Source organism: Ranitomeya imitator, chromosome 3 (assembly GCF_032444005.1).
Source record: "Ranitomeya imitator isolate aRanImi1 chromosome 3, aRanImi1.pri, whole genome shotgun sequence".
Classification (NCBI taxonomy): Eukaryota; Metazoa; Chordata; class Amphibia; order Anura; family Dendrobatidae; genus Ranitomeya; species Ranitomeya imitator.
The window spans coordinates 401,914,613-401,926,201 of record NC_091284.1 but is presented as its reverse complement, the minus strand read 5'-3'; the positions used below and the strand labels follow the sequence as shown (position 1 = coordinate 401,926,201).

At 43.4% G+C, this 11,589-nt stretch overlaps 1 protein-coding gene across 1 annotated transcript in view; it reads left to right on the top strand.

Annotated features, from left to right (window-relative positions):
- Positions 1 to 220: 220 nt before the first annotated feature.
- The window catches only part of MANEAL (mannosidase endo-alpha like), a 78,317-nt gene continuing 66,948 nt past the window's right edge, over positions 221 to 11,589 (top strand). Inside the window, exon 1 of the mRNA XM_069757113.1 lies at positions 221 to 543. The gene's annotated coding sequence lies outside the window, so the exon portion shown is untranslated. The remainder of the gene's footprint in view (positions 544 to 11,589) is intronic.

Genomic DNA, 11,589 nt, shown 5'->3' with positions numbered 1-11,589 from the left:
GTGCCACTGGCTTAATGCAGGGGTGTGTACGAGCACATTCTGTATAATATCTCCATCCTTTCCTTTATAACATTATATATCATAGGATACATATTGTGCCCATAGTAATGTTCATCTTTACAATATGGAGTCACTAGAAATAAGGTTTAGCCTGTCTGCATAACATGTGCACCTGTTGTAGCACCCCCGTATGAGTGATGGAAAGCCCCTGCCATTTTCTAATGAAAGCATTGTGGAGGATGGACACAGGATGAGAAGCCGGGGATGTGTGGAAGAGCAGGAGGCATGATGTCGGCTGTGAGGATGCTGTGTGCTGCCGCCTCCTCCTGACACACTGACCGAACCGTCCTGTATACTACACCGCATGGCGACAGTCATTGCAGGAGGGGGACACACGAGCCTTCAGTACGGCAGCACCACCACGGCTGGCAGGCTGCTGCCCCCCTCATTGTAAGCCTGGGCTGGACACAATGAGCACCACCTGCATCCTGCAGCCCTTGGGGGATTGGGTCACTAGTAGTCATATCCTCACCAATCTGTAAGGTAGGTAAAGTGCACACGACCCCAGATATATGGTGTAGGTATGGGATATACAACCCCAGATATATGGTGTAGGTATGGGATATACAACCCCAGATATATGGTGTAGGTATGGGATATACAGCCCCAGATATATGGTGTAGGTATGGGATATACAACCCCAGATATATGGTGTGGTATGGGATATACAACCCCAGATATATGGTGTAGGTACAGGATATAGAAAACCCAGATATATGGTGTAGGTATGGGATATACAACCCCAGATATATGGTGTAGGTATGGGATATACAACCCCAGATATATGGTGTAGGTATGGGATATACAACCCCAGATATATGGTGTAGGTACAGGATATAGAAAACCCAGATATATGGTGTAGGTATGGGGTATACAACCCCAGATATATGGTGTAGGTATGGGATATACAACCCCAGATATATGGTGTAGGTATGGGATATACAACCCGAGATATATGGTGTAGGTATGGGATATACAGCCCCAGATATATGGTGTAGGTACAGGATATAGAAAACCCAGATATATGGTGTAGGTATGGGATATACAACCCCAGATATATGGTGTAGGTATGGGATATACAACCCCAGATATATGGTGTAGGTATGGGATATACAACCCCAGATATATGGTGTAGGTATGGGATATACAACCCCAGATATATGGTGTAGGTACAGGATATAGAAAACCCAGATATATGGTGTAGGTATGGGGTATACAACCCCAGATATATGGTGTAGGTATGGGATATACAACCCCAGATATATGGTGTAGGTATGGGATATACAACCCGAGATATATGGTGTAGGTATGGGATATACAGCCCCAGATATATGGTGTAGGTACAGGATATAGAAAACCCAGATATATGGTGTAGGTATGGGATATACAACCTCAGATATATGGTGTAGGTACAGGATATAGAAAACCCAGATATATGATGTAGGCATGGGATATACAGCCCCAGATATATGGTGTAGATATGGGATATGCAACCCGAGATATATGGTGTAGGTATGGGATATACAACCCCAGATATATGGTGTAGGTATGGGATATACAACCCCAGATATATGGTGTAGGTATGGGATATACAACCCCAGATATATGGTGTAGGTATGGGATATACAACCCCAGATATATGGTGTAGGTATGGGATATACAACCCCAGATATATGGTGTAGGTACAGGATATAGAAAACCCAGATATATGGTGTAGGTATGGGATATACAACCTCAGATATATGGTGTAGGTACAGGATATAGAAAACCCAGATATATGATGTAGGCATGGGATATACAGCCCCAGATATATGGTGTAGATATGGGATATGCAACCCGAGATATATGGTGTAGGTACGGGATATACAAACCCAGATATATGATGTAGGCATGGGATATACAGCCCCAGATATATGGTGTAGGTATGGGATATACAACCTGAGATATGGTGTAGGTACGGGATATACAACCCCAGATATATGATGTAGGTATGGGATATACAACCCCAGATATATGGTGTAGGTATGGGCTATACAGCCCCAGATATATGGTGTAAGCATGGGATATACAAACCCAGATATATGGTGTAGGTACGGGATATACAAACCCAGATATATGATATATATGATGTAGGCATGGGATATACAGCCCCAGATATATGGTGTAGGTATGGGATATACAACCTGAGATATATGATGTAGGTATGGGATATACAACCCCAGATATATGGTGTAGGTATGGGATATACAGCCTCAGATATATGGTGTAGGCATGGGATATACAAACCCAGATATATGATGTAGGCATGGGATATACAGCCCCCTATATATGGTGTAGGCATGGGATATACAAACCCAGATATATGATGTAGGCATGGGATATACAGCCCCAGATACATGATGTAGGTATGGGATATACAACCTGAGATATATGGTGCAGGTATGGGATATACAACCCGAGATATATGGTGTAGGTATGGGATATACAGCCCCAGATATACTGTATGGTGTAAGTATGGGATATACAACCTGAGATATATGGTGCAGGTATGGGATATACAACCCCAGATATATGGTGTAGGCATGGGATATCAAGCCCCAGATATATGGTGTAGGTATGGGATATACAATCCCAGATGTTAGGGGTCGAGTTCACGCTGCTGCACAGGGGGAATCTCGAGCCATGTCTGCTGCGGTCTCCCATTCGGCATCAGCCGCAGTGGAGCCTGCTCAGCGGAGACGTCGGTCCCAGCGTCTCGCTCAGCCTCATACTGTGCAAAGAGTTACTGCTGCCTTTCCAGGCGCTGCTTTTGTAGCCAGCACTGGTCAGCGGTGAGCAGGCTTTTCTGGGACTAAGTCCTGCTTTGCATACACTGAGCATGCCCACAGGAGGACCTCTCATTGTAGGTCGGGGGTGTCACGCTCAGGTCCTGTAGCAGCTCCAATTGGACCACTAGGAAGGTCCTTGTCTGCTACAGCTATATAAGGTTCGCATGGCCGCACGGCCATGCGCTAGTATCAACATATGTTATGAGCTTTGCTACTTGGTGGTCATGTCTGCATGTGATCAGGGTTGGCTGAAATAAGCCTCTAGAATACCGGCACCTCCGGTGAGGAGTTTTGTATGCTAGGATTCAGGGCCCGGCTGAAATAAACCCCTAGAATACCGGCACCTCTGGAGAGGAGTTGTTTGTGTGCTATGCTGTCTGCATGACCACTCTTTGCTCAGGTAGCTGTGATCCTCTGTGAGGTTAACAGGGCACAGCGTTATTATATCTTTGCGATTCTGTGAAGTTAACAGAGTTCGCTTATACCGCCATATAGTGTCGCCAATTACTTTGCAGCAGATATCTCGGCACAGTGGACCCCGGGCTGCGAACACACCTTGTTGTTTCCTTCCTATACTCGGTGCGTTCCGCTAGCCCTAACACCAGATATATGATGTAGTGTTGGGATATACAGCCCCAGATATATGGTGTGTGTATGGGATATACAACCTGAGATATATGGTGTAGGTATGGGATATACAGCCCCAGATATAGGGCGTAGGTATGGTACATACAGCCCCAGATATATGGTGTAGGTATAGAATATACAACTCCAGATACTGTATATGGTGTAGGATGTACGACCACAGATATATGGCTTAGGTATAGGATGTACGACCACAGTTATATGGTGTAGGTATGGGATATACAGCCCCAGATAGCAGCCACATCACCCTCCCACAACATCACAAAGACTTGATACCGTACTCATAATGGACTCAAATGAGAAATACCTGAATACACGGCGGCTATTCCCATGGAAAAGTGTTGTGAATTCTGCTCCTGGGTTCCCTCCAGTGGTGGTAAGTGGGAATGCAGTTGTCTCTGAGTCACAGTCCTGGCCAGGTGTATCTGCTAATTGCTGTTCTGACTGGGATATTTAAGTGTGCAGGATTCATTAGCCCTTGCCAGTAGTCAATGTTTCTTTGGAAGTATTGGATCTCAGCCTGGCCTCACCTGCTTAGCTGCCAATTTCAGCAAAGATAAGTGTTTTTGTTTTTGTATCTGTGGCACACTGTTGTGTGCTTGTTTCAGTTTATTCCTGCTCTGTTTGTAGGATTCACTGGAGTTGCAGATATACGCTCCTACATCTTTAGTTGGATGGGGGAAGTATTTTGTATATTCTGCGGTGGATTTTTTGAAGCGTTTTAATACTGACCGCACAGAACTCTGTCCTATCCTGTCCTATCTAGCTAGAGTGGCCTCCTGTGCTAAATCCTGTTTTTTCTGCCTGTGTATGTTTTTTCCTCTCTGACTCACCGCCAATATTTGTGGGGGGCTGTCTATCCTTTGGGGATTTTCTCTGAGGCAAGATAGTATTCCGATTTCCATCTTTAGGGGAAATTAGTCCTCCGGCTGTGACGAGGTGTCTAGGTGTGTTAGGTACACTCCACGGCTACTTCTAGTTGCGGTCTTAAGTTCAGGTTTGCGGTCAGTATAGTGGCCACTTTCTCCAGTGAAAGTTCTCATGCAGCTCCAAGGTCACCGGATCATAACAGAAAAGGGTCAATAAAATCCGCTGTGCATCTATTGAGCAGGGGACAGTGGTCATCAATAATCCACGGTTTACCAACCCAAGACATATCATTATACACACAGGCACAAACAATCTGCCAGACCAGCACTAGCAGATCTCAGGACAACTGGCCCAACTAGTAACGACGGCAAAACTAAAATTCCCTGAGAGCAAAATCATTCTGTCATCTCTGCTCCCAAGAAAGGATATATCCAGCCACACCATCCAGAACATCAACATAGAACCAAACCTCAAGTATGAAATCTGTGCCAGGAGTGACTCTGGCACAAAACCCCTCCATAAATCAACATCACCTCTATGATAGCAAGCACCTGAACAAACTAGGGTTCAGCCTTCTGGCCAAAGAGCTGAAGGACATTGTACTAAACAGGGACCCTAGGCCTGGATCCAACCCCAACCAGAATCCCATGGAAAGACCCTCAACAATGAAAAGGCAGGAAACCACAACTATATCTAAGGAAGCTGGAAACAAACACCCTCACCCAAAATCGGACCATCACAGGAGGAGACCACCATGAAAGAGACCACCGACCTCACATAGAGAAATACAAAACAGAGGCATCCAGAGCAGAGATATGCAGAGCAGAGATATGGAAGAGATAAAGACTCTGCTCAGCACATTGTGCAGGAAACTAAGGTGACTGGATGGAACCAACATCATTAATAAACCAGTCAGAGATCCGATGTGTCGTACAGAGCCACACTCATTATAAGTTATACACACACAAGTGATATAGAAAAATTACTTCACTTAAAATTAGCAGCTGGAACATCCAAGGCCTGAACGCTTCAGCCTTTGGATGTAAAACAAATGAACCAGATTTTATACAAAGACTGAAAGACATAGACATTCAGTTTCTCCTAGAAACATGGACAAGGGCTGAAAACGAATCCCTGGTGCCCATCGGATACATGTGAAATCTGTGTCTCCACCCTGAAAGATAAAAATGTTAAACCTGCCCGCTGCTCAGGAGGAATTACCTGTGAAGAGAGGAGACAGCCACATAAGGTTTAAAATCAGCATCTCTCAGTCTGATGTCTGCGCCACCTTCATACCACCACCAGAGTCACTCTACTTCAATCCAGAGAGCTTTGAGATCTTACAAAGAGAAGCCACCCATTATCAGGCCATGGATAAAGTTCTCATCTTTGGAGACCTCAATGCAAGAACTGGGAGAGAAAAAGACTTTACCACGGATGGAAACATCTACATATTTGGAGCAGAGACTGACGGCCATGACTCGGTACACATGGAGAGAAACAGCTACTACAGTATAGTCAACAAGAGTGGCAAAAATATCCTGAACCTATGTAGAAGTTTAGGACTTCATATTCTTAATGGCCGTACCAAGGGAGACTCCCTAGGAATATATACATTAAACTCCCATGTAGTAAAGAGTGTAGTAGACTAGGCCATTACAGATATGGACATGGTATAGTACTCAAAACAGCCAAAAGGCAGGTGGAGTGCCTCCCCATCAGTAAGACTAGGAGACTAGGATAGCAAAATTATTCAGAGAGAAACTAGGTGGATTTATTTGTTGAAATCGGTGAGCCGGCTTGGTCTCAATGAGCAGGTGTCCTTTACTAGCTTTATCTAGAACTACTCAATTCCCTGTTAGACATTTATACTGCCGGTTATATTTATAACAGAGTACATTGGTGTCATATTGGCTGACAGTTTTGAAATTATTATGTTTTGATTTATGTTCCTTTTTTGTCTATAATTTATTTTTTGGGGGGTCCAGATAGGGCTACACCTACTCACCTACCTATATTATAGCTATTAGTTTTTTGATATAGCATCGGATGCGATCTTGGTTACCATGGTTCGTAGCTCAGCATTTCTCCCGATATTGAGTAAGATGGTGGAGCACATTTGTGCTCCACGCTAGGTCATTTCCGGCCCTCATATGCTACTTCCTGTATTGGTTGTTGGGACGCATATTGCGTTCCACATGAGTTCGTTTCCGGGGTGGATGCACTCTCCTCGGAGCTCATCTGGCACATGTGCGCCTAAACAGGTCTTCCTTCCGGAACGCGATGCCAGATGGCACGCTTTTGAACATTCCTTCCGGAACGCGATGCTGGATGGCGCGCTTTTGAACATCCACACAGAGGTATTTAAGAACATTGTTAGTGAGGTGTGCTCTAGCCTGAATCTACACTGATGGCCAGCATTCCCTGATGAACCCCCGTTAATCCCATGGGGAAGAAACACGTCGGAGATAGTTTGGGATGTTGTTCTTTATGGAGTCGGATCGGTGACCCAATGTGATGGTGACTTCTATTCACATTACAGCTCGGATAAGTTCATGGCTAACTGTATATGCTATGACTTTTTGCTATGACCCTATTAAGGGCAGTATTTGATTTAGGAGCTGTAAATCTATGATGGTCCTTGGTTATAATAGGGGATACCATGACTTATGGTGTCAGATTGGTGACTCAGTGTGATAGTCTGCTGGGTTCACAATATAGCCGAAGACAGACTGTGACTGCTTTCCGACCCTACTTGGGTGGTGTTTGATTTATGATTTAGTAGCTGTGATTACATGGTGGATCACAGCACTTTTAAGTCTGAGGATTTTCTTTTTTTTTTTAGTCTGACCGGCGACTCAATGAGGACAACAATTTCTCCTTCTACCACTAGGCATCAATGTCCAACCATAATAAAATCTGTATTGATATAGTTTCGGTGGAAGAGAGATGGCAAGAGAGAAAGAAAGAAATATCTGTTTTTTCTCTCCTAAATGCATTTGAACAAATTAGATAAGCAAATAATTCTGTTGCACTCCACCTGCCTTTTGGCTGTTTTGGGTACTATACCATAAAGGGGGATTACTGATCTTCTATTTTTTGGTGAAATTTAGGCCTTCACTGTAAGGATAAAATCTTCCTATTTATTATTTAAGTTTTATCATTTTTTCTATTTTTGTTTTTCATTTTGTTGTGTTTTTTTCATGGGCAATGGGTGTATTGGGACACTTTTTTACCATAGGGACATATAGGGACAGAATGAACGAGTCGCCGCGGAGTGGGGGCGCCTACCGCTGAAAATTAGGGTGCCAACCTCCACTGTCAGGTAGGGTCTTATTTAGTATTTTCGTAGGGCCCATTAGGACATATTTGTGGTATTTACCTGAATCCCTGTGGTAATTTTATATTTATAGTGCTTATTTCCAAATTTGGAATATTTTTAAACTTTATATATTAAAAGTTACTTTTTAGGGGTCTTTTGCTTTGGCGTTGTTTTTTGATAATTTGAGACCTCCAGTGAATTGCTTGTGGTTGTTATAGAGATATGGACATGGCAAATATCGGCAGCTTCACAGTCACCCCATAAACGCACCTGTCAGACCACAGCCAACTTCTCCTGTACATGAAATCTACAAAGAAACCATCGGCACAAAAGCCTCACCAGCGCGACCTCTTCAACCTGCCTCCATCCTGTAAATGGTCCAAGATGTCAACAATAAAATATCAAGAGGCCCCCAGCTGACCCGAAATCCAGGAGATGCTCCACAACTTCTACAACTACGAGTTTTTGTGTCTTCAAGTTCTTTGGTGGTGTGAACAGGTTTCTACAGACTTGTTCACTATGCAATTAGCCCATGTGTTTTTAGTTCTATAATTGTTCTCTTGTTTCTACAAGACTGGGGAGTCCACCACTCCTCTGTGGGTCATTTGCATTGTAGCTGTTCCATCCTGCATGTCCACATGTATATTTTTTTCTCTCTGAACCCTGCTTATACGGGTACTATACAGATGATCAGGTATTTAAATACATCAGATCGGGATTTTATACATTAGATAGGACTGCTCTATTATGGGTATACCTTGGCGATTGGTGGAGCAGCTTAACATACATTTTTTTGCAAAAAAAGTATTAACTAAATACCCTGTATTTTTTTCATTTTTTGACTAGCACTTGCTTATTTACTGTGACTTTTTTACAACAGAGTATTTTTGACCTCTCTGTGCGTTTTTGTGTCTTCAACTACGAGTTCAAGCCTAACCCAGAAGGAGTGAACCAAGCAACAAAAGACCTCAATGATATATTCTACACCATGGCCGAACTGTCCGACCTTAAAAAAGTCAACTATAAAAGGCCAAAGAAAAAACAGACCAATGGTTGGTTTAACAGAGAATGTAAAGCTGTACGAAAGACCCTGAGAACAGCCTCAAACATGAAACACAGAGACCCCAACCATCTGGGTCTGATTGATGCCTATGACAACATACAAAGGCAATACAAAACCATCCTCAAGAGGAAGAAGCAGAGTTACATCTCCACCAAACTTAGCCAACTCCAAGACGCCCTCCAAGACAACCCCTTCTTGGAAATATGGAACCATATGGGTACAAAAAGCAACAAAAACAACATCCATATCCAAAATGGCAATATCTGGCTTCAGTACTTCAGAGACCTCTACAAAGACATCCCGAAGGAAGAACTAAACCAAGAACAGAAAAGCATAACGGAAAAACTAAAGGCAATGGAGGAAAAAGTCAAACATTTCCAAAACCCACTGGATACAACAATCACACTACAGGAAGTTACAGAAATAATCTCTTCCATAAGGTGTAGAAAAGCCAGTGGCCCGGATGGAATCCCACCAGAAATGCTGAAATACAGCCTACTGGAAATACAGGCAGCAATGGTTAAACTGTTCAATATTGTGCTGAGTGCTGGCTACTTCCCTCGTACCTGAAACCAAGGCCTCATCTCACCCATTCACAAGAGTGGGGACAGGTACAACCCTACAGAGGTATATGTGTCAGCAGCAACCTGGGGAAACTGTTCAACAGCATCCTGAACAAAAGGATTCTTAATTTCCTCACTAAGGATAACGTCCTCAGCAAAAGCCAAGCAGGGTTTATGCCAAACCACGCACTACCGAAAACATCTACACACTGCACATCCTCATTCAGTGCCACGTTTACAAAACAAAGCACGGGAAGATGTACTCTTGTTTGTGGATTTTAGAAAGGCTTTTGACTCAGTGTGGCACCAGGGCCTGTTACTGAAACTGCTGGAAAGCGGAATAGGAGGAAAGACCTATGACGTCATCAAAAGCTCCTACACCGAGAACCGCTGCAGCCTGAGTGTGAACGGTAGAAGAATGGCTGATTTCCAGCAGAGCCGCGGAGTCAGACATGGCTGCACCCTAAGCCCAATGCTCTTCAATATTTACAGTGGGTACGGAAAGTATTCAGACCCCTTTAAATTTTTCACTCCTTGTTTGATTGCAGCCGTTTGGTAAATTCATAAAAGTTCATTTTTTTTCTCATTAATGTACACTCTGCACCCCATCTTGACTGGAAAAAACAGAAATGTAGAAATTTTTGCAAATTTATTAAAAAAGAAAAACTGAAATATCACATGGTCATAAATATTTAGACCCTTTGCTCATATTTAAGTCATCTGCTATCCATTTCCTTGTGATCCTCCTTGAGATGGTTTTACTCCTTCATTGGAATCCAGCTGTGTTTAATTAAACTGATAGGACTTGATTTGGAAAGGCACACATCTGTCTATATAAGACCTCACAGTGCATGTCAGACCAAATGAGAATCATGTGGTTAAAGGAACTGGCCAAGGAGCTCAGAGAGAGAAATGTGGCAAGGCACAGATCTGGCCAAGGTGACAAAAGAATTTCTGCAGTACTCAAGGTTCCTAAGAGCACAGTGGCCTCCATAATCCTTAAATGGAAGAAGTTTGGGACCACCAGAAGTCTTCCTAGACCTGGCCGTCCAGCCAAACTGAGCAATCATGGGAGAAGAGCTTTGGTGAGAGAGGTAAAGAAGAACCCCAAGATCACTGTGGCTGAGCTCGAGAGATGTACTAGGGAGATGAGAGAAAGTTCCACAAAGTCAACTATCACTGCAGCCCTCCACCAGTCGGGCCTTTATGGCAGAGTGGCCTGACGGAAGCCTCTCCTTAGTGCAAGACATTTGAAAGCCCACATAGAGTTTCCTAAAAAAACACAGAGATATCCTGGATGAAAACCTCTTCCAGAGTGCTTTGGACCTCAGACTTGGCCAAAGGTTCACCTTCCAACAAGACAATGACCCTAAGCACACAGCTAAAATAACAAAGGATTGGCTTCAGAACAACTCTGTGACCATTCTTGTCTGGCCCAGCCAGAGCCCTGACCTAAACCCAATTGAGCATCTCTGGAGAGACCTGAAAATGTCTGTCCACCAACGTTCTAACCTGACAGAGCTGGAGAGGATCTGCAAGGAAGAATGGCAGAGGATCCCCAAATCAAGGTGTGAAAAACTTGTTGCAAGAAGTCTCATGGCTGTACTAGCTCAAAAGGGTGCTTCTACTCAATACTGAGCAAAGGGTCTGAATACTTTCAAACATGTGATATTTCAGTTTTTCATTTTTAATAAATTTGCAAAAAATTCTACATTTCTGTTTTTTTTCACTCAAGATGAGATGCAGAGTGTACATTAATGAGAAAAAAAAATTAACTTTTTTGAATTTACCAATTGGCTGCAATGAAACAAAGCGTGAAAAATTTAAAGTGGTCTGAATACTTTCCATACCCAGTGTACATCAATGAGCTGGCCACCGCTCTGGAATCTTCCACGGCACCAGGTCTCACACTCCATGATGCCCAGGTGAAATTCCTGCTGTATGCAGATGACCTACTGCTGCTGTCACCAACTGAGAAAGGTCTCCAAGAAAACCTGAAAATCTTGGAGAAATTCAACTCCACATGCGCACTACCAATCAACTCAAAGAAAACCAACATTATGGTGTTCCAGAGGAGAAAACCAAGATCGAACCAGTACCTTCCATTTGTGCTAAACAACTGCGTTCTTACAGAAATTGACAATACACCTACCTGGGCCTGGAAATTCACCAGTCAGGGAGCTTTAAACAAGCCATATAGACCCTGAAGGACAAAGCCTGCAAAACCTTCTTTGCCAT